Source organism: Vulpes vulpes, chromosome 12, assembly GCF_048418805.1.
Source record: "Vulpes vulpes isolate BD-2025 chromosome 12, VulVul3, whole genome shotgun sequence".
Classification (NCBI taxonomy): Eukaryota; Metazoa; Chordata; class Mammalia; order Carnivora; family Canidae; genus Vulpes; species Vulpes vulpes.
Window position 1 is genome coordinate 123,251,371 of NC_132791.1, and position 24,150 is coordinate 123,275,520.

The 24,150-nt window shown below is 42.5% G+C and overlaps 1 long non-coding RNA gene across 1 annotated transcript in view; it reads right to left on the reverse strand.

Annotated features, from left to right (window-relative positions):
• Positions 1 to 516: 516 nt before the first annotated feature.
• LOC140594702 (uncharacterized) overlaps positions 517 to 24,150 on the reverse strand; it is a 135,109-nt gene continuing 111,475 nt past the window's right edge. Inside the window, exon 3 of the long non-coding RNA XR_011995820.1 lies at positions 517 to 637. This is a non-coding gene — a long non-coding RNA (uncharacterized lncRNA). The remainder of the gene's footprint in view (positions 638 to 24,150) is intronic.

Genomic DNA, 24,150 nt, shown 5'->3' on the forward strand with positions numbered 1-24,150 from the left:
ATATAGTACTTAAGTATATTGATTTGAAGCCAAGTAGACTGAATAGAGTTCAAATCCTGAAAGGCTTAGGAGCCCTATTTATGAAAGAGGCTAATGCCTACTACATCTGGTGGTTGTAAGGATTAAACGCAAAAGGCTTGGCACCCAATAAGAGCTAGCTGATATCAGATTATTCTGATTCACAGTCTCCTCTTCTCCATTGATCCTGTCATCATCTTGGACAATGTTAATATCTACACTGACATCCAACACTGTAACTCTCTATGCTTTTAACGTCTTCCTTCCATTGGCATCCTCCTCCTCTCCACATCAGGCATACCACTACTCCCTGGACCGTGTTATCAACAGGAACTGTGTCACCTCTGGAATATCCTAATTGAGAAACAAAAATTTCCCTCCTGTTTGTTGTTGTTGTTGTTTTTTTTAAACAACTATATTAGTTAGGGAACACTGGCAGCTGTAGCAGACAAAGCATCCAATTTCAGCATCTTAGCACAATATAAATTTATTTCTTACTTGATTAAAGTCCCAAACAGATGCCCCTGATGAGTAGGCAGTTCTCATCTAAGCAGCAACTCAGGGATGCAACTTCTTTCCATCTGGTGTCTCTACCATCTTCAACTTGTGGCTTCCGAGACTAATAAGGAAAGGAAAGACACGGTGGATCGCACATGGAAGGTTCTGTGGACCAGACTTAGAACTAGTGCACAATAGTCCACTGACCAGCACTCAGACACAAGCTCACAAGAAAGACAGGGGAAAATAATCTATCTGTGGAAGGGAAAGAAAAAGAAACAGGTTTGATAGATGGCTAATCAGTCTACCATTCTCTTATCTCACCCAATCTTCAATTTTCAGTCTCATCCAGATCTACAGTCTTTGAATCCTTCTACTTCCTCCCGACAACTCTCTCCTGAGGCCTCCTTGCCTAGTCCAGACATCTCCCCATGACCTAACACCTGCACCCTTTCCATGTGATTAACTTCTTTCCCCTCTGTTATTTTCTTGTACACCTTTGCAAAAGTACCAGCCACAGATAAATCTGAGCACTCTCATTCTCTGTTTCTATAACTAGCTTGCTGGCTGCTCCCAAGAACACACACACACACACACACACACACACACATAATACCAAGTGGACTGGGGCCACTAACATTCATATTTTCCAACATCAACCAGGCCCCCAGTATTGCTACATTATTTTGTATAGTTCTAATATTCTACATACTTCTGATCATTTCTCTTCCTCTTTTCCCACAGTAACTATACCAGTCTGTAATCTCTCTAAACTGATTGCTGTCTATCTTTCCTGTTACGTTTCAGTATGTAACTTCACTTCAAACACCACAGGGAAAATAGAAGGCAGCATCCTGCGGCCAAAGAGATTGCTACATTGCTTTTAAAAGATGCAAGTGCTCCCCTAAGCAATGTACTCCTAGAGCTTGGGTGAAGGGGGTGTCTTTTGGGCCTTCTCAGGGGACATGTAGTTAAGGTGTGGGTTTGTGAACCTTACTAGACAGATTCATCCTAACACTGTCATCTCCCTAAGTCTTTAAATTCCTTCTTCTCCATTATAACAGTGAAATTCTGGCAAGTTATTTTCATTATTATTTCATCATTATTTCATTATTCCATCATTATTTCACTATTGTATCTAGTTTTTATGCAACTAAGCAAATAGGTAGAATATACTGACCCAATTCACCAAATTCAGAATCTCTGGTTGGTTCACACCTACTGACAAATTCAGTTGCATTTAGAATTCCGTCCCTCTTTCCTTGATCTTGTATGTTCAGAATTCTTTTCTGCTGACCTTTACTAGAATTTTCCTGAAATAATTAGCAAATTCTTATAATTCGATCTGGTGTGAAAATAATCTACTCCTGGGTTTTAAATTGTGTAATTGGCCCCCTGACACACTCTGGTATAGGGCTCTAGCTAAAGAAGCTGGCAGGGGTTGGGGACATGGGTGCAGCAGAGAAAGAGGAGAGCTGTCTCCTTAGTCATGCAAAGCTTTCAGGAGGGAAACATGGCTTCATTGGATGGGAGAGAGAGCTGCTCTACTGAGTAAGGAAGGTTTGGGAAAGTGACGGCTTTGACGACTCTAAACTATCTGCGACGGTCATTTTATGTGTCAGTTTGACTGGGCCAGATATCTAGTCATGTGTTAGTCTGTGAGTGTTTCTGGACAACACTAACATTTTTATCAATAGAGTAAGTAAAGCAGATTGACCTCCCTAATGTGGGTGAGCCTCATCTGATCCACTGTAGGCTTGAATAGAACAAAAAGGCTCCCCCCCCACACACTTTTTTTTTTTTTTTTGTATAAGAGTAGGGAACCTATTTTTGAAATAGGAAATTGGTCTTTCTCAGTCAGACTAGAACTTATACCATTGGCTCTCCTGGGCCACCAACTTGCTGACTGCAGAATTTAGGATTTCTCAGACTCCAAATCACACGAGCCAATTCCTTACAATCAGTCTCTCTCTCTCTCTGTCTTTGTCTTTATTTATATATATGAAACTCTCTCAACCCAGACTAATACATCATCCAGCTCTTCCCATAGGTATCTATTTTTGCTGGGGGTTCACCTCTTTTCCAATGCATAGCCTCACTTTCACTTAGGACACTCAGTAAAGTAGTGATATTAACAAATTTGTAATTCAGTAATCTGCAGGGGTGAACTTGGTGTGTGGTTTAGTCTTTCAACCTTACATAATTAGATCATTCCTGATTTTCAGTTGTACCTGAATTAGAAATTCGAACTTGACATCCTCCCTGTTAAGTGTTGTCCAGCTCAAACAGAAGCCATAATCCTGTCTATAGAATATGATTGCTTTAGACTTTCTATAAAACTATATAGTAGCTGCCACTTGGTCCCCTCAAACCTTATCTTCACAGGGCACTCCATTTCAGGTGACCACAGCTAATAATTAACTCATAATTAAGTCCATGCCGTGATTTACTCAAGTCCCACCACATAATATACCTGGTACACTGCCTTTGGCCAGGTACTAACTGATCCTGCATTCCCCACCATTCCCCTACTGTTGCATGCAGCCTCTCTTGGCACCAATTTCTAAGTCCAGTTCCTTTGGCGGCAAATAAAGTTAGGCATTTGCCTAACTTTAGAAATCAGAAATTCCAAGTTAGTGTGGCTTCCTGGTTGGTTATTTCAGGGGCTCGACTATAACCCTAAGGACCATGTTCTTTTTAGCTTTCCACTCTGCCATCCATAGCAGATCAGCTTGACCCTTAGGGCAATTCTCTTGCTGGTCACAAGATGGCTGCTGCAGCTCCAAAGAGCAAGCACATGCAGATATTACAAAGTCCAACAGAAGAACAGGGAAAACCCCTGTCCCATATCTTATGGGCCAGGATTAAGTCACAATCTGTGAATAAACCAATCACTGACAAGAAGAATGGAATAGCATAACTACTCAGGGGCCACCTTTGAGTTAGAGATAGGACCACCTTCTTTGGGTGTATGGCTATGCAGAGGAGGTGAGATAGCAGAACAAGATCAGGGTTCTACCATCAAAGAAGAAATAAGGAATTCAGGCTGAGTAGGTAACCAATAGTGTCTGCATCAATGATGATTATGGACAAAGGATAGGATATGATCAATGCTTGATTTTTTATTTTTGCCACCCAGTCTCTTCCCTGAAGACAGATGAGACTGTGATTCAGGAGCATAGTCAATGGTGGGATAGAAAGATGGATCATAAAAGACAAGGAACTCTTCATTTCGACAGAAAATAATGCTCCTATATCCAGAGTGAGCAGAAAATGATATTTTCCCTGTGATGAAGGACAGGTAAGTCTTACTGCTGTCCTGGGGAAAGCTTTCAAACTGGCCTGGAATCCCAGTGATCTTGACCTAAGGAAATAAGGTTGATCACCCCTACAGCAGAGCCCTCTACTCCTGCTTACAAGAATATGTCTAATCTTATAGTTCATCCAAAGCAAACACAGTATCTCCACATTAAACCATGAAAAACTAATATACCTAGCAGAGAACTCCTAAGCTGTGGGACAGGGCTCAGTTTCCTGCCCACTGGGTCTCATGACTTCTCTCACACCCTCAGTTGACTGCCTGAAGGCACCAGTCACCATTCAGAAAAGGAAAAGAACTCATACTTTCAAAGCAGTTGAGGAGAGGGGCACCTGGTTGGCTCAGCGGTTGAGCATATTTGGCTCAGGTCATGATCCTGGGATCTGGAATCGATTCCCACATCAGGACTCCCTGCATGGAGCTGCTTTTCCCTCTGCCTGTGTCTCTGCCCCTCTCTCTGTGTCTCCCATGAATAAATAAAATCTTAAAAAAAAAAAAAAAAGCAAATGAGGAAAAGAAAAGATGGGGAATGGCTGGAAGAAACAAGAACCTGTTCCCTCTTTGCAAACACCAGTTACATTTCTCCTTGATCTTTTGTGATGTTTCTCCCCCAGGACACCTTTGATGTTCATTAAACTCCTGTTGCTATACACACCTGGGGACAGGGAGAAGGCTATGGAGTGGAGGTAGAAGTCTATCAAACAGTGTAACTGGCCCCTGAGGACAGACTGCTAGGGTCCCACAGATCTGCAGACCATATGGACAACTCACATGTGGAGTTCATGTGGGAGCTACTCTGAATCTTCTGTTCTGTGTGGCTGTCAGGGTGGCAAGGACAATTTACCCAGGCGGCCTTCCCCAGAGGGACACATGCACCATCTTCACCATGCACAGTGATGCAGAGCCAAATCTGCTCTACTCTGGGCTGGGCCCAGATGCTCCCACAGGGCAATGCTGGGAACAGGGGGTCAGTCTCCAGAGGCCAGGTTCCACTGAGCCCCTGAAGCCTCAGCAGAGGGAGAGCTGCATTTGCCATTTTGTCTCACATCCTTGTGAACTGACCAGTTACCCTTACCACCTCCATCCCCAGGCCTAACTTCATATTCCCATCCAGAGACTCTCAACATCCTAAACTCTTTGGAGTGCTCCTAGGTTAGCTGTTTGGCCTTCATCACCTTGTTTTTATTTTCAGTCCTTACAACAATTCTGAGAGGTGCCCGGGGGGTGAGGTGTACAATGACTGCTACTGTGCAGGAGGCAAGGTGTGCCCCAGGAAGGAGGTGAATGTACCAAACCACCTTCTCCTTCTGGCACTCCAGAACTCTGCAGGATTTATGGCCCTGGGAGAGAGCAGTGACAATTTCCATATATCGTTGCCACAGTTGTAGAACATAACCGTTCAGTGCTGGAAAAGGTTTAGAGACTGTTGGCCTTGTTTTTATGGATGATGAGTCAGAGGCACCCAGAAAGAGCTAAGCGGGGCTGGGGACCCCGGGGCTCAGGATGTCCTATCCAATGCTCTCTGCACTCTCTGCTCACACTGCCTCCACTCTGGGGCCCCTTTATTTCTGAGCTCCTTTGCTTTTACCATGGGAAAAGCATTAAGTTTATGAGCAGTAACTCCTGATTTTGAAGCCCTTCAATTTAAAGCCATAGGGAGGAAATAATTAAATTGAATCCAAGTCACAGCATTTAAAACGCTGATATACACCAGGGCCTTTTTTTTTTCTTCTTCTTCTTTCCAGTGTGTTTATGAACAGAATTAATCACGAACGCTTTCACCTTAGCAACCCGCTGAGCTGGAGTTGGAAAACATTTTGTGCAGCAAGAATCCACTCAAATATTCAAATAGAGACTAACAGACTAAAAAATATGCCATCTAAATGCATAGAACATTTCCTGCATGAAGATCACAGGTCCTATCATTCTGTAAGTTCTTGGGGACACTCGGCCTGGCCCCTCAGGCAGGAGAAAGTAGCTACAGTTGAATAATCTGAAGCAGAGTTAATGAAATGAGCCAATTCTACACTTGGGGTTTTAAAAATGTTTGTGAGCGGTCAGTATTTACTGACCAAATTGAGCATTTTGACCTTGTTTTCTATTTTAAAATGTCTGACCCTCTCCCTTCTGTTGATATAAGCATCTGCTGTTGCCTTGGAGAATAAGCACGTTGCTTTTGGATATGTGACCTAGCAGGAAGGAAACTGGACTGGGGAGCTTATTTTGCTGGCCAGGTTTAACCCAGAGGAAACCTGCTCTTCAGATGCCTTCCCTGGCATTGCTTCTTTGACTGACAATCACAGGATATCCAAAAAGCTTCAGAATCTACTTACAGACTGTAGATGGCCACAGAGGGGTGGAGGCAGGGGGAATGGAAATATAGCTTTTTATACATTATGTCACCAAATGCTTCCAAAAGTCCTGGGGAGTAGGTAATGTCTCAATTTGATAAATGCGGAAACTGTGACGTGGAAAAATTAAGTAGTTTGCAAAAGGTCAAAAAAATAAAGGGACAGAACTAGGTTCAAATTCCAGAGCTCCTTCCACCATATGACTCTCATTAATATCCCCATTTACTCTCTAAGCATGAGGACTTATCCTTTTCTGGATGGTGATTGGTGCCTTCTGGCAATCAGCAGACTGTGCGAGAGAAGTCACGAGACCCAGTAGGCAGGTAACCATGCTCTGTCCCACAACCTAAGATCTCGGCCAAACCCGGTGGCCACCATGCCCCATGGGCATGCCGTGTGCTGGGAGACTGGGCGAGGACATGGGTCTCACATTCAGCCCTGCAAACATGCTCCCCGGATCTGAGACCCAACTCCAAGCACCTGCTTCAGCGCTAATGCCCAGGTTATTCCTCTTTCTGTTCTGCGAAAGCTTTCTGTGCATCCTCTCCTCTGTATCCAAGAGGTCCCCACCTCCGGCTGAAAGATCCCTGCCACCAACTCTCCACGTAGGTCATCTTCCCTGGGTCAGGGCTCAGCTGCAGTGTCCCCTTCTGGGGAAGCAGTTCCCGTGTTGTCTCAGCCCTCAGGGCTGGCCCTCTTCTCAGAACCACACTACAGGTCTTCTCTGTGACACCTTAATCCTCAAGCCCACATTGACAGTGTCTAAGCAAGATGAAGAAACAGATTCAGATCACGACATGCCTTTACTTACAACCTCACAGCTGCAACTTCTCCCCACCCTACACCCTCATCCCCTACTAGGCTGCAAACACTCTGGCCTTTCTTCCTACACCCTTGAATACTCCAAGATCACTCCTGTGTTAGAGACTTTGTATTTCTGTTCCCTCTAGATCCTTCCATAACCTGGCCTCACTATCTTCCCAGGCCAGGATATTATATTCCTTCATGTCCCAGCTCAAACACCCCTCCAGGTGGACTTCCTGACCACACTATATAGTTCCCTTCCCAAGATGCCCACTCTTAGTCCCTAATCTAGTTGCCTGTTTTGTTGCCTTCAGGGCACCTGCTGCCACTTGACATTACCTTGCTCATTGATTTGATTGTTTGCTTATCATCCACAGGCCCCACTGGCTGTGTGTTCGGGGATTGCAGGGACCTTATATACTTGCCCTCCACTGGCTCCTCAGTGCCCAGGACAGTGTCTGGCTCCATAATGATTTGCTCAATGGGTATGAAAGAAAGAAGGAATGAGAGGATAGAAGAAGGAAAAGCAGAAACCTGTGGCTTTGGTGTTGTTATGTAGAACTCTACAAAGTCCTTCTGTACATGCATTAACTTGTCTAATTCTCCTGACAGCGCTAATAGGTAAGATAGGGGCACCTGGCTGGCTCAGTGGTTGAGCATCTGCCTTCGGCTCAGGAAGTAATCCCAGGGTCCTGGGATTGAGTTCCATATTGGGAACCCCACAGGGAGCCTGCTTCTCTTCCTGCCTATGTCTCTACGACTCTCTCTCTGTGTCTCTCTTGAATAAATAAATCTTAAAAAAAAAAAAAAGAAATAGGTAAGATAATCCCCATCTACAGACAGAAACTACCAACACTTACTGAGTACTTTTCAAACACTTTGTTCTTAAATGGAATTGAATGACAAGTGAATACAGAGAGAGACAGAATTACAGGGTAAGTGGCAGAGGGAAGATGTGCACTCAGGTAGTTTGACTGCAGAGCCCATGCTCTTAACCAGATTCAGATAAGTTAGGTGTCTTCCTCATCATAAAGGGACTCAGAGATTTTGAATCGCTGAATACTGGACTCCAGACCTTTGTTGCCCTTTGCTTTTCCTTCGATACTACACCACGTACCTAGTTTAGGAACTAGAGGGCAGTGGAGGAAGGAGAGTTTGTGAAGAAGAGAGAGGCCAGAACATAACTTCCCCCCTTCTCCCCATGCACTGGATGTCCTCCCTTTGCCCCTTCAAATCCACTCTCCACCCTATCTACCCTTCTCTGTGTTCTGGAAGACTGACCTGCAAGGATCACACCAAAGAGCACCCTTTGCCCTCTTGCTTCCCACTAGTTCGGCCATCAGAGAACTCTTGGAAAAGAGTGCAAACTGTGGGGGTTGGGGTGGGGAAGGGGTTATGCCTTCTTCCTGGGGAGGGCAAAGGTCACACCTCCTGTGGGGCAGCCCTGTCCTCAAGGCTCCTGGCTCTTCAGTCTGGGGATAATAACAGCACCCCTCCGTGACTTGACCCAGGCCACTGTACTATCTCTTAGGTCTGGTGGTTTTCCCTCCCCTGCCTTAAAATCTGTGCCTGTCCTCAAGATTCCTCAAATGACCCAAGTGTGTGTCATCTCCTTATGTCCCATTAGAACCTGACATCCACACTAAACTCAGAGTTCTCCAAGGGAGACCAGTGAGAGACTTCGACTGGCAGGTCTTTTGTTCTATGGACCAGGAGTGACTTCATAGCCCACATGTGTTCCCCAACAGATAGTTGTATTCAGTGCACAGTTTCTCCACTTGTATTTCTTTGTTTGCTACAGGGAATATAGCCCTTGAGAGCTTCCTTTCTGACCCAGGTGATTTCTCCATTAGGAGGCCAGTCTTTCATAAACTCCCATTTTTGAGGATCAAGCAATTGGCCCTCTGCCTTCTACAAACTTCCTTTTCAGCAAATGTTTTTGTCGCTCCTGTAACTGTTACGATGACTATATATAGTCTTATCTCATTGTTTCCTGATTCTCTCCTCCAAAAGTGGTCACAACAGCTATCTTATTCACCCCTGAATCTCTAGAGCTTTGAACATCCAGAACCTGGCAGATGGTAGTTTCAAGGAACATTCATAGATGAATTAAGAGACTTAAGTATGTTTTGATGAATAAGGAATGGGGGAAGCTGTGGTACCAAGAGCCCGCTTCTTTAGGCTACTGAAATAGTCATGTAATTTCTACCACCCTTGGAAAATACAGTGAATAAGCGTTTAGTGGATTCATGAAAAGGTGTGTAGGCATTCCCCAAAGCTTTCATTCATAGTAGCAAGCCAATGCTGTTCTAAGTACTAACTATACTTCTGAATGAGGACACACAATTTAGGAAAAGGGGTAACACTTGAATGAGGGTTCTAAGCTCTGGACCTACATCTGTTACCCTAGCATGGATAGCCCCCTGGCTGAGCTGATGCTTCAGTCCACTTAAGAACAAGAGTAGAAAATACTTTAAACTTAGACTGTAGTGATGTACAATTCTGTGAATATGCCAACGACCATGGGATGGTACCCTTTCCTGGATGAATTTTATAGTATGTGAATTATATTTCAATAAAGATTTTTAAAAAAGAAGAACAAAAGTAACCAAATCAACCTGGATATTGAATTATTTTTCAGTGTGGCACATCTATTATTAACAGGGAGAAGCAATTCACTCTAAGACTATACATTGAAATTAGAAGAATATAGGTAATTTCTTATCAAAAGGGTAAATATAGGGGTGCCTGGGTGCCCCAGTTGGTTAAGCATCTGCCTTTGGCACAGGTCATGATGCTGGGGTCCTGGGGTGGAGCTCCACATTGGGCTCCCTGCTCAGTGGAGTCTGCTTCTCCCTTTCCCTCTGCCCCTCCCCCTGCTCATGCTCTCTCTTGCTCTCTCTTTCAAAGAAATAAATAAAATTTTCATTTAAAAAAGGGGTAAATAAGTTAAAGACACCAAGCAAGAGGCATTCTGAGTGGTTACAGTCCAAACCTTTAATTTTCAAAAATGGGTCAAGCAAGTTACTCAAGGTTACACAGCTAGCGAGGAGCAAATCTGATCTAAACCCACAGTCCTTTGGCTGCCAGTGCACGGCCCTTCCTTCTATACCAGCAGTAATGCTGCAATGGTGAAACTTGGAAAACATTTATTTCTGAAGTCAAAAGGGAGGATAAATAAATTCCAGAAACTATAGGTCATTAAATATGACATCAATCTGAATCTAATTCTAGAAGAGATTTTAAAATATGTGGTATGTAAGCCTTTAGAAAAGCAAGGATTGTTATATGAAGTCAGCATGGATTATTAAGTATGAGACTCCCAAAACTGTTCTATCTGCTTTATGAAAATGATTCCTGTAGATTGAGGGGATGTCATAAATGTACTATTTCTTGATTTAGCTGAAACTTTTGATAACTTTTTTCACTTTTTTAAAATATTTATTTATTTATTTATGATAGACAGAGAGAGAGGCAGAGACACAGGCAGAGGGAAAAGCAGGCTCCATGCCAGGAGCCCGACGCGGGACTCGATCCCAGGACTCCAGGATCGCGCCCTGGGCCAAAGGCAGGCACCAAACTGCTGAGCCACCCAGGGATCTCCTTTTTTCACATTTTTTGCAAACGAGATGCAAATGTAACCTGGTAATAGTGAATTTTGGATTATGCATCCAGGCATTGTAGCTGTCCTTGTGAAAATTGTACACTGGTGTTAATTGAAACATTAATATAATCTTGGGCTGTATTAATAGCAACAGGAACACTGTATTTTGTGCTCTCTGATCATATATGGGATTTAAGACAGACATTGACACAATAGAATATCTTTGCAAGGTGGTAGCCAGTGAGGGTGGTAGGGCTGTCTCTGAAAAACATGCCATGGCTCACATGAAGAATAGTAAGAACCAGTGCCTTTTCCACACAGAAGAAGAGGTTTGGGGAACTATAATAACTGTCTTCAAATACTTAAAAGTAGCTATGTGAAGGTGGATCATACTAATCCATGAGACTTTCGAGAAAGAACTAGGTAGGGAGTGGAGCGATGGATGAGGACTGGGTGGAACGGGGGAAATCAAATGACGTTACCTGGTATCACTGAAATCACTCTGTAATCCTGGCCGCCAGCCTAAGTACTCAGAAACATATCCCTAGATCAGGAGAGGTAGCTGGAAGCTAATTATCTGAATGACATGGTCTCAGATCCATACAGAATTACTCTCACAGATATTAGTTTCTATTATGTCTCAGGTTACACAAGAAGTGATTCATTAAAAAACAGCCATATGCATTGATTAGAAAAATATGATTGAAGATGTACCACATATAGCTTCATGTTCCCTATGAACATGAAGAGAACACCAAGAGTAATGTCCTTTTGACCTAACTTCCAGGATAAACTTTGCTTCCCCTAGACAAGTGAAGACCTCGTTATCTTTTCCCTAGAAACTAAATGTTGTCTGTGAAAGCAACACAAACCCCTCACCTGCCATGCACTCCAGATCGTCCCTTCATCACTGAGTCTGCTGGTTCTACTGCTATAACACACTCACACAGCTTCTCCTAGGGCTACTGCCTCGGTTTGAGTAGAGTAAATGATATCTAAGATAAGCAGAAGTCATCTCTCCACTAAAATCTTGTAGTTACCTCAGAAACGCCTCCTCAGTGAACGCTACGCTGGCCACCTTTGTTCAGAACCTCAGCCTATCGCCTACCTGCAACCCTCCTGAAATCCCTTACCCAGATCTACTTTTTCTCTTTTGTTCCATGTAACCTACTGTCTTCCAAAAACACTATATAATTTATTTATTTATAATTCTTATTATTGACTTCTTTTTAGGTTTCATTTTAAAAGTCATTTAGCATTCACATTTTATTTATCTATTTATTTATCTCCCAAGATTTTATTTAAATTCAAGTTAGTTAACATATAGTGTAGTATTAGTTTCAGGAGTGGAGTTTAGTGATTCATCACGTACATATAACATCCAGTGCTCATCATCACAATGAGTGCCCTACTTAATGCCCATCACCCATTTAGCTCAACTCCTCACCCTTCTCCGGCAGCCCCGAGTTTGTTCTCTATAGTTAAGTCTCTTCTGGTTTGCCTCCCTCTCTGTTTTTCTTTTTTTCTTTTTCCATCCCTTCCCCATGCTCATCTGTTTTGTTTCTTAAATTCCACATATGAGTGAGATCATATGGTACTTGTCTTTCACGGACTTGTTTTGCTTAGCATTAATACCCTCTAGGTCCATCCACGTTGTTGCAAATGGTAAGATTTCATTCTTTTTGGTGACTGACTAATATTCCATTATATATATGAACCACATCTTCTTTATCCATTCATCTGTTGATGGACATCTGGGTCTTTCCATAGTTTGGCTATTGTGGACATTGATGCTATAAATATTGGGATGCATGTGCCCCTTCATATCAGTATTTGTGTCCTTTGGATAGATACCCAGTAGTACAATTGCTGGGTCATAGGATAGCTCTATTTTTAACTTGAAGAACTTCCATACTGTTTTCCAGAGTGGCTGCACCTGTTTGCATTCCCACCAACAGTGTAAGAGGGTTCCCCTTTCTCTGTATCCTCACCAACATCTGTTGTTTCCCTAGTTGTTAATTTTAGCCATTCTTACTGGTGTGAGGTGGTATCTCATTGTGGTTTGATTTGTATTTCCCTGATGATGAGTGATGCTGAGCACTTTTTTCAAGTGTCTGTTAGCCATTTGCATGTTTTCTTTGGAGAAATGTCTATTTATGTCTTCCACTCATTTCTTAACTGGATTATTTATTTTTTGAGTGTTGAGTTTGAGAAGTTCTTCCTAGATTTTGAATACTAACCTTTGTCTGATATATCATTTGCAAATATTTTTTTCTATTCCACAGGTTGCTTTTTAGTTTCGTTGATTGTTTCCTTCACTGTGCAGAAGTTTTGTTTTTGTTTTTTTGTTTTGTTTTTTTTTTTTTTCCTTGATGAAGTCCTAGTAGTTCATTTTTGCTTTTGTTTTCCTGGCTTCCAGAGGAAGCCTACTAAGAAGGTGCTATGGCCAAAGTCAAAGAGACTGCTGCCTATGTTCTCCTCTAGCATTCTCGTTTTATTACAAAGTATTTCAGTCATATAGAAAATGCAGAGCATACTATAATAACCATATGTGTAACCACAACCCAATTTTGTTAAATCTTCACATTTTGTCACTTTTACTTCACATATATAATAAAAACATATTTGAAAATTAGAGGGGCACCTCACTAAGTTGGTAGAGCATGAGACTTGATCTCAAGGTGGTAAGTTCGAGTCCCATGTTGAGTGTAGAGATTACTTAAAAATGAAATCTTTTCTTTTTAAAGAAGCAGATGATGTTTCCTGCGTAGTCTTCCCCCTCCCTTCCTTCCAGAGGTAACCACCTGAATGTGGTCGATCACCTTCCCTTGCATACTTTTGTTTACTGGCTATGATGTACCCAGAAATAATACTGGGTTACACGTATTTAATATCATAAAATGGATATTGTACTGTACATATTATTTTGAAGCTTACTTTTTATACAGTTGTTTGTTTTTGATATTTGTTCATATTCATCCATGGAGCCCTAATACATCACATTTCTGTTTCTTCCTGTCTGAAGCTAAGCTTCATGAGCTCAGGAATCTTTTTCTAATTTTTTTCAATGCTATATTTCAAGCACTAGAACTGTGCCTGGCACAAAGTACACAGTCAAAAATATATCTGTGGGGTGAATGAATGGACAGTGCAAGTCGCACACTAGGAAAAATAGTGAGCCTCTTTGCCTGGCTAAAAAGGTAGAATATGGTAAGAAAAGTATTTACATGAGAGGACTCCCCTCTAGCCACAAATAAATTGAAATATTAGTTAAATATACAAAATCCAGGGAAAAAAATTCAAAGAAACAACCATGCTAAGAAGAAGGAGGAGGAAGAAGAAGAAGAAATCAAGGAAATTCCATATGTTAGAAATAAAGAAGGAACTCAGAGTTGGAAAATTAAAAAGCTCTGATATTGCTGTAGCCTTGGGGGTGTCAGACAGGTATACTGGCTCTAAACCCTGAGGTGCTAGGCTTTAAGGGAATAGGAAACATAGTCTGGGCCCACCCACTTAGGGGGATGGGGGAGGGCTGAGCAGAAATCCCTGCATAAAACCAGAGCCTCCAAGGGCTGCCCTTACTGTGAAAGAGAAATTAATACCATCCTCTCCTCACAAGCCTAGGGAAGTGAAAAGGAAATTTTCTGCTTATGCAAGACAGTACATGGGCAGAAAAGAATCATTCTCAAGAGAAGAAATCCCAACTCTGTGCTTCATGAATAGATGCAGTCCAAACTTATAATTGTTCCCATTGTGCAAGAATCCTAAGCAAAGAGGTTAACGTAGAATCTGGTCCTAAGTTGATGGATTCCACAAGACCCTGGATGAAGCTAACACACAAGCATCTTGAAGGAAGTGTCTACAACCTAGAATGCATGGAGCTGCCAGAGAAAAAAACTTCCCTGCTGCAGACAAGTCACTCTGCAAAATTACAAACTAGAGACTAAAACAAACTGCTAACATGAAACATCACAACAGCATGATAAAACAGATGAGTTTGGAGAAGAACCAACTAGAACGCTTCAAAATGAAAGAGTTCAGTCATTTAAATTATAATTTAAGAGAGGTAGAAAGAAGTGGCAAGGGACCAGTCATCTGAAACCAGATAACAGATTTGTATAATACCCAAGGACATCTGGACTTTATCCAGTAGTTGCTGAGAAGCCTGCAGAGGGGTATAAGCAAGGAAGTGCTATTGTTACATGTATAGTTTAGAAAGAAAACACTGGGAATCTTGTAGTAGAAGATAGGCCAAAGAATTAAAATCAGGAAGACCAAGTAAAAAGCCGTATCAGTTGGGTGCCATTCAATTACAAATGACAGGAACGACAATTCAAACTGCACTTAGAAATAATAGTATATCACTGGCTCCCTTAAATGAGACATTTTTGGGTAATTTGTGCTGCATGGACTGAAGGCTTGATGCAGTCAGCAAAATGCCTGATGTCAATGATCCCACTAGGTGATATCAGGGTAAATGACCTGCTACGTGATCATCTCCCTTGCACTGTCTGGGAGCTGTGGCTCCTTTGAACAAGGCATTCTTACTGTTGTGCTCCTGGCATGTGGACCATCATCACATCGTGCCCTGCTGACATGTGTGTGACTTCATGTCACTGTTTCTTTCTGCATGGTTATGCCTCAGGCTTACTTTGTGACGTACACTGGGCTCATGTAGAGACATCTAAGGTACAGAGACATCTAAGGTTTCAGAGTTTCTTTCTTGCTGTTGTTGTTTCATGTGGATTTTTTACATACCTTCTTTGTTTCTCTGCTTAAGTCACAACAAAATGTCCACTTTTACAGTGATCTGGACATTCTGAAATCCTCCTCTCCCTTGTCTTCAGTGATCTGGTACAACCTTGGCTCATCTCCAGCCTCTCCAATCTTCTCTCATTCCCCCATGGTCTGCTACTCCAAGCTGTACTGGACTCTCTCCTCACAGCATTACTCTCAATGATGTCCAAATCTAACAGCATCTGCCATCATGTCTATGCAGATGAACCCCTAAATCTGTATTTCTGATCTCTTCCTAAACCTCAGACTTGCAGTCCTATTGGCCCACATTTCAAACTCATCATGTCCCAAACTTAAGACATCATAGGTATTCACTTCACAAACCAGCTCTTCTTCTTCTTGCATGTGTCTGCTATGTCTGCCCTTTGTGTTTATGCATGGAAACGTCATTCCCAGGCCATCTGGGATCCAAGTCTAGGAGCCAACGCAGACTCCTCCCTTCCCTTAAGTTCCACATCCAAACTGTCACCAACTCCTGACCAGCTCTAAGATGTGACCTACCTTTGCCCAGCTTTACTGCAGCTGTGAATTGGCTTTTGCACAGCCCAGAACAGGGAGGAGGAGAGAGATTTGACCTGAACAGTGACTTAGAAAGAAAGACTAATTGGTCTTTGGGAACCTAAATAGGGATGAGGGAATGGCAGCCTAATTAGACTGGGTAAGTGCACTCAACTGGACAGAAGGTACACACATATCATAATATAAACTCTTTGCTGGAGGTAGACCAGAGGACTCACAGTCAAGGAAAGTACTTATGGTTATAAAATAAAACTCTATGGAATTTGTGAGCAGATGATGGGACGTCTAACAAGTGGCTAGGACACACAGCAACTCTGAGTGGCTTGTGGGATTCCAGAGGGAGGGGTAAGGACCTCCAAAAGGCAAGGCATACCTCAGTAACAGAGGGAGAGCAGAAGAGCTCTCCAGATCTGCCGGCATCCTAAGCAAGGTGCTAAATACTCTGGAGCTGGGAATCATACAGATCGGCTGTCAGATTGTTGTTGTTTTGTGTTTATCAAACAGGTTAATGCAAGTCTGTGAAGAGAACCCCCCTCCTATTCCAGATCTTCTTGGAAGTGCTAGGAGAACAAGTGGGGAGTATGTAACGGAGCCCGCCCTGTGTTCTCACACGACATGAGGTGCTCATGGCTTTTCTCCTCTACAGGACTGTCAGTCCAACAGAGCTGCCTCCTTGTCTGTGAGGCCTACAGCCTCCTTCCTTCTTCAGCTCACAGGTCCTTGTGTTTATGGTGAGCCCGCCATGCCGGTTCAAAGACTCTCTCCACTTACGAGTCCACTGAGCATGGGAAATATGATAAGAGGGAAAACACAGTGGATCCAGATTGAGGCCGAGCCCTCCGCTGCTGCGCGCTCAGCAGTGACAGGACCAGCTGAAGAAACACGCGCTAAGTGGGAAATCCCAGCCCTGCGATGCCAGGCCGTGCCCTCTAGGGTAAGGCCTCTCTGAGAATAGAAAAGAAAAGCAACCCAAGTTTTGCTGACTTGTGCACATTCTAAAACATTCAAGAGATAGAAAAAAGAAAGAGAAAAGTAACATTTGGCAATTTAAAAATAACTGCTGTGGGAGAAAACAGAATCATCTTTTCTGAATGTTCAAGAAAGTTTTTCAGACTTATTGAATGCACACGGATTCAACTTTTCGCAACTTTTTGTCTTCTGTTTACTCACCCTTGATAATGGAAAACAAAGGATCTACAGAGACTTTTAATCTACATTAGGAATGCAGCATTGTGCACTGTCCGTGAGAATCAGAAGGTACTCACCACACATTCGTTGGAAGTGGGGAGGGAAGAAGAGAGGAAGGATGTCTTATCACGATGATGTGCACATCCACCACTGTCAGTCAGGAGCCTCATGAAGAAGCAGGAGGGCTTTAGAGTCAGACAGACCTGGGGTCAAGTCCCAGAGTGGCCCATCACTGGCCATGTGAGCTCCACCCTCTTCATCTGGAGCACATTTCTACCCCTGAGGTCAAGAGCATGAGCTCTGATGCCAGGCCCCTTGGATTAGGTCCTAACACCAGTTCTGCCACTGGCTAGCTATGCACAGGGGAAAGTTAATTCTCCTATCTGTGCCTTTGTCTCCTCAGTGACAAACTGGGGACTGACCATACCCCTGCCCTTGTGAGGTTTTTAAGTAATTAAATGAAATAGTGTGTGGAAAGCCCATAAAATAGAACTGGCACTCAGTTATTCAATAAACATTAGCATTATTATTATAACCTTAAGAAGATAAGCTTATGGAGAGCAGGGTCTTTGTGAGTTTTACTTACAACTGTGTCCTGGGTGGAACCCAACACATAGTTTGTGCCTATAAACCTTCTGATGAGTAGAGAACAACACATCCTCACAGGGTTGTTATGAGGGTTTATGTTGTCTGAACCTGTAAGATGCTTGACACTGAGTATCCCCTCAATAAAAATTGGCTCTGTTCTCTTTTTCCTGATCTCACAGGGCAATCCATGTGTCCCTACTTTCCAAAAGTTCTCTTTTCTTTGGGAAAACTATATATCTTTCTCCTGAGGTACACAATGGGGTGGTGTTTTCACCACTATACACTGTGCAGGGTTCTCTTTAGACTGAGGGAAACTAATAATGTGGTTTTCACTGGCTATAGGGAGTATCTGTTCTAGGGCTCATAAGTGAAGCAACTTTTCTGCCCCAGCTGTTTCCACCAGAGCTGCCCTAGGAAACAGTGCTGCCCACGTGGGCTCCGGACAGCATGGGAAAGGAAAGGGCACCATGCTGATTTTTTCACCAAGTTGTCAAGCATGCATGAATATGAGACAGGCATTTTGGATTACTGGTTCATCAGAGATCCAAATATGATGTCTCCTTGGCTTTGTGGCGATCATAGACATTACATTCCCCTCCACAGAGGCCAAACAAAAGTCCTTTCACTCAACAATTCCTTTCCATAAATGCAAACAAAACAAAATAAAAACCACTTCCTGTCTGTCTTCATCAGTCTGGGCTGCTATAACAAAATATCAGTGGTTGGGTGGTTTAAACAGCAAAAATTTATCACTCACAATTCTGGAGGCTGGTAAGTCCAAGATCAAAGCACGGGCAGATTTGGTGTCTAGTGAAAGCCTACTTCTTGGTTTGTAGGCAGTGCCTTCTTTCTGTGTTCCTTACAAAGCAGAGAGAGAGAGAGAACAAGAAAGGTTCTCATCTCTTCTTCCTATAAGGACACTAATCCTATCATGGGGACTCCACCCTCACGACTTCATCTAAACGTAATATACTTTCAAGGCCCCATCTCCAAATACCATCACATTGGGGGATAGGACTTCAACATATGAATTTTGGGGAAACACAAACATTCAGTCTATAACACTATCACCCCCTTTCTGAATCTTCAGTAGAAGGTATCTTATGCTCCAAGAGTATTAGAATATCAGAATCTTAGAATGGAAAAACTCAACTGTCAGAGGATGCAGGATATGTTAAGGGTGTTGAAATAAAGTCAGGGTAATTTTGGACTGGGGGGTCAAGAGTATCTAACTCCTGCTGTTGACAAGCTATCTCTCCTGTGGGATCCCTGAAGGAAATCCACCCTGTACTGGCACCCTCAGGCAGGTCTGGTGGATGGCAACCTAGGGGCCTGTCTTATTAGACAGGATTAGAGGAAGACACAGTGTTAGAGAAATGATGAGAGCTTCTCTCAGGAAGAGCTATCCAGAACTCTCTCCATCCAGCTTCACAGAAGAAACAGAAGGGCTCTTCCCACTGCATCTAGCCTTGAACTCCCACCAGTAATGTCTCTGCCTTTGAACACCTCTTATCCTTGGTGATGGAGAGGAATGAAATGCTGTGGCTTAATCTGGAGGAGGACTGAGAAAGAGGCCATGGTTTAGGAATCTCCTGGGGATGCCTGAGCCCAGTATGATACAGGACAAAGAATTTAGAGTCAGAGAGACCTGGATGCATTCCTGGCTCTTCGCTTACTAACTGTATGCCTTTTTAAAAATTACTTCACCTCTTTTAAGCCTGAGTTTCTTCATCTAAAAAAAAAAAAAAGATAATTCCTACCACATAGAATTGTTATAAATATAAATGAGATAACATTTGTAAAGCTCTTGGCAGAGTGTCTGGAGCAGGATTAAGTATTAAATAAAGGGTAGCTATGTCATTATATAAAATCCAGGAGTTGCTTCTGCAGCATCCCTGACAAATTAATATCTAATTTCTGTTTGAATATCTCTGGAGACAATGCACACATTACCTCACAAGAGAACATATTCTATTACTGGGTAGCTGTAGAAAATTGTTTTCCTTTATTTGAGATGGGTAGCTTGTGCTCCTGCCTCCCCTCAAGCAATATAAAATAAGCACACTTTCTCTTCCATATGACAGTTCCTTACACATTTGAAGGCAGCTGCCACATTTCCCTAAATTTTCTCCAGCATCAACATCCCTAGTATTTTTAGTCATTTTATATGAATTAGTGTCTGGGCTTTTCACCATTCTGAATGCTGTCCATCCTCCCAAAAAGATAACACAAAATTCTCTAATCATTGATTTTTTATACTGTGGTCACATAATGGTGTTACACTAGGACACTCACAGCGGATATTCCATTACAAACATTGACTAATCATGGGAAGAAAGTCATGCTATTTAGGGTAAGGTGGCTTATTAATAAAACTATCTAGCCTTGGGGCGCCTGGGTGGCTCAGTGATTGAGTGTCTGCCTTTGGCTCTGGGCATGATCCCGGGGTTCTGGGATTGAGTCCTGCATCAGACTCCCCGCAGGGAGCCTGCTTCTCCCTCTGCCTGTGTCTCTGATTCTCTCTCTGTCCCTCATGAATAAATAAATAAATAAAATCTTTAAAAACAACAACTGTCTAGCCTTGTCAATTCACCCATTCAGCAGACATTCACTGAGTATTTACTATAGTATCAGGCACCTGGCTAGATATTTGAGTCACAGAGATGAACAAGAAAGACACTAGCTTGGCCCCAGGGACACCACAGTTCAGTGTGAAATACCAGGGACAAGTACACAGGACATGAGACTGGTCCCGAGAGTGAACGTGCTAAGAAGAGAGATGAAGCTCTTTGAGGCTGGGTCCTACCTCAGTCACTCTCCATCCTTCATACCTCATACAATCCTAGTATCATACTGCAATGGGCTGAAGGCTTATGTCGCCCAAATTCACACATCGAAACCTAATTTCTGATGTGATGACATTTGGAGCTGAGGTCCTTGGGAGATGACTAAGTCATGAGACAGGGACCTCAGGCATAGGATTAGTATCATCATATAAGGGACCTCAGGGAGTTCCTTTACCCCTTCCCCCGTATGAGGACATGCGAGAAGAACAGCCTATGAACCACAAAGCAGGTTCTCACCAGGCACCAAACTTGCAAGCATTTTAATCTTGGACTTTCTAGTCTCCAGAAATGTGAGAAATAAATGTTTGTTTTTTAAGCCATCCAGTTTATTGTGTTTTGTTATAGCAGCTGAAACAAAGACACATATCCTGCATTTCTCCCCTAGCAGCCAGAGTCATATTTTTAAAAATCTAAATCATATCATGTCATTTCCCTGCTTAAAAATCCCCAGTGGCTTAGCTTTCCAAGGTATATTTTTAAGTGAAAAAGGCAAGGTTCAGAATGATATCTACAGTAACACATCATGTACGCAATAGCAAAGAAAGCAATATATTTTCTATGGAGCTAGACAGACAGCTAGATACAGATCAGATAATTTTGAAGAAAAATTCCCAGTGGCTTTCCAGTGCACTTAGAAAAATCAAGCATCAGACCCTCACCTCTAAGGACCTGAATATCTTTCTCTACCTCTCCAGCCTTTCTTGTACCTCTCTCTCCTTCACTAAACTTCAACTACAAGAACTTACATTTTCCTCTGACATGCAAAACTCATTCCTGATAGTGAATCTTTATGCTAGCTGTTCCTCTGTATATAATTCTCTTCTCCTTGATATTCCTAGGACTATTCTTCTTACCATTCGAATCTCAGCACATAGGTCACTTCCTCTGGGAAGACATCTCCACCATCCAAATTAAAGTAGCCACCATGTTATAATTATTTACCTTATTGTAAATTCTCTGTTTAGCACTTTTCTACATTTCTACATCTCAAATATCCATTGAATGCAAAAACTCTGTGAATGCAGAATCCTTGTCCATTGTGTTTGCCTGTGATCAGAACCATGCCTGGCACATAACTGATAGTCAATAAATAAGTGTTGAATGATTTAATAAACAGATCCTGGTCCAATACCTAGAAGAGAGCCTGGCTCCTAGTAGGGCTCATTAGACATTTTCCAAGAGAATGAGTGAATTGGGATGGAAGAGATAGCAGCAAAAGCTCATGCAATCCCTGGAAGGCTGGATCTGCCACCACTCAACTGTCACTCATTCCATTTTTACACATGTGGAAATGAATTTATTATGGACTTAAAGTCTTCTAACCCACTCTGGTGTCATGTCCATACTAGATGGGAGCCAGATAATCAAAGAAGCAACCTCAAGGTTGGATCAGTTATAGGTCAGGGCTCCCACTAAGGCCCAGAGATACTACAGGTTTTGCAGATGCCTATGGCTGCCTAGCTACTGCCTTGTGTGGGCTGGCACACTCTCCTAATATTTCGTACCAACTGTCTCATATTCGCCTTCCAGCTATCCCACTGCCTATAGTTGGGACGACCTCCACCACATCCCCAGTCACCAGTATTTGTTCCACCATTGGAATATCCTAAAACTCAAAACTTTGAGGAAAGATAAACATTCTTTTCTCTAAAAGTAATAATTTATTATTACCATGACAATGTTCCTCTTTGCAAAATAAATTATTATGAAATAATCCACCTTTCATGAATAATATGGGAAACATAAAAGACAAAGATCTAACTACTCAAAATGGAAATACCTATTCTCTATAATTGAACAATGAAGGCCTGATTTTTGGAATACTGAAAATCAGGAGTGCATTTTTAAAAGATGATAATTTTCTATGTCACTGCTCTAATATTCACTGAACATTAGAAATACACTTTGACAAAGAGTGCATCTTTGTCATATCTTACCTCTGCATTACAGAGGTATAATATACATAATAAAAAGATCTCTTAATTGCATGTATGGTCCAGTAGCATCTGCTTCTTTTTACTAATAGGAAGCTATTAACCTATGGATCATTACTCACTATTTCAGCATGTGTTTCCATCTGGCTTAGCAGCAACTTCAAATGACCACATTGAATAGAACAGAGGGTTGCATTCTGCTAAATCAACCTATCAACCTACAAGTTTGCAAATGACCTCCCACACCCATCCTTACAGCACATTTTGGTTCACTGTCCTCCCTACCCCACACTTCAACCACGCTGCTCCTTATTCACCATCTGAAATGTACCCTGCTCCCTCTCCCTCCCAGGACTTTGGTTTTGCAGCCCCTTTCTGAAGAGAACACACTATCACATCACTTCTTCCTCCTTTGCCTTACTAACCTCTAAATATCCTTCAGGTTTCAGCTTAGAGGAAACTCCTCCAGGGAGGCATGTGCTCACCTATCTGCTGTTACTGCCATAATACCATTCCCCCTTGTGCCAAACCTCTTTACATAGTGATTTAATGTTTGTCCTCATGTTTAGACTATTAGCACCATGAGGGCAGGAACAATGCATGTTTTCCTGGCACATAGTGAACACTCAACAAATAATGAATGAGGATGTTAAGAAGTAAGTGAATGAATGAATGACTGAAGGGCCTGGAGCATTTTGATATCCATCAGAACTTTCTGAGGCCCATTTACAGAAGGAATCAGTACTTCTGTTTTATTCCATCCACTGCAATTTAGGTTCTGCCAATCAGATGCATCTGGTTGGACGGTGGGTTCTGTGTTGTTTCCTGGGAGTCATTCCTGAAGGACTACTTAGAGCAGGCTTCTCTAACACTCTCCTTGATTTCATAAGTGCTAAATTCCCTGTTTTAAATCTCTTCTCACTTCAAATAAGTGAGGATGGTTTATGTTACCTGCAACCAAACCTTAAACGATACCCCAACCATGCAACTTTCTGTGAAAACTGGACATTAGATAATGTGAGTGACACTCATGGCCACACAGTCAGAAAATGGTACAAGTATTTTTCCATCGAACATCTCCTGAACACTTTTTTCTCCAGAACACTTGAGGTTTTAGCTTTGGTGAGAGAGACCTGTCTTTTTCCTGGATCCAACAGAGACAAAAAGGATGATGCAGAGATGGAGTTCTTGGTGGAAAGGAGAAGGTGGTCAAGGGTACTTGTTTTAAATGGTTTTGATCTGCCCTCAGATACTGGGCATGAGAATTTTCAAATTATAATAGTGTTTTGTGTGAGATAATGGCAACTCCACCGACAGGGACAAAACCTGTGACCAGTTTTTAAGGTTCTGGATGAAGAAGATGCCCCACCATGAGCCCTAGCATCATCCAAGAACACAGCCCTGTTAAACAACAGACAATGTGCAGCAGATCTGGCCAGCAAGCACAGGAGCAAATAGGAGGCTGAGTGGCCTCAGCCTGGGTTGCTGCCTATCAGGGCCCCACCTGCTTCCTCAGCCCTTCCAAAACAACTGTGGACTCTGCCTGTGGACTCCTTGGCCCATATCTTGGCTCACAGATGGTAACCCCTCTGCCTTCAACCAATTACAACTTTTCTGACTTAGGCTGATGTGGCCTGACTTTGAATGCATGGCCCATATCCCCCTAAGGTCTGTCCAGTAATAA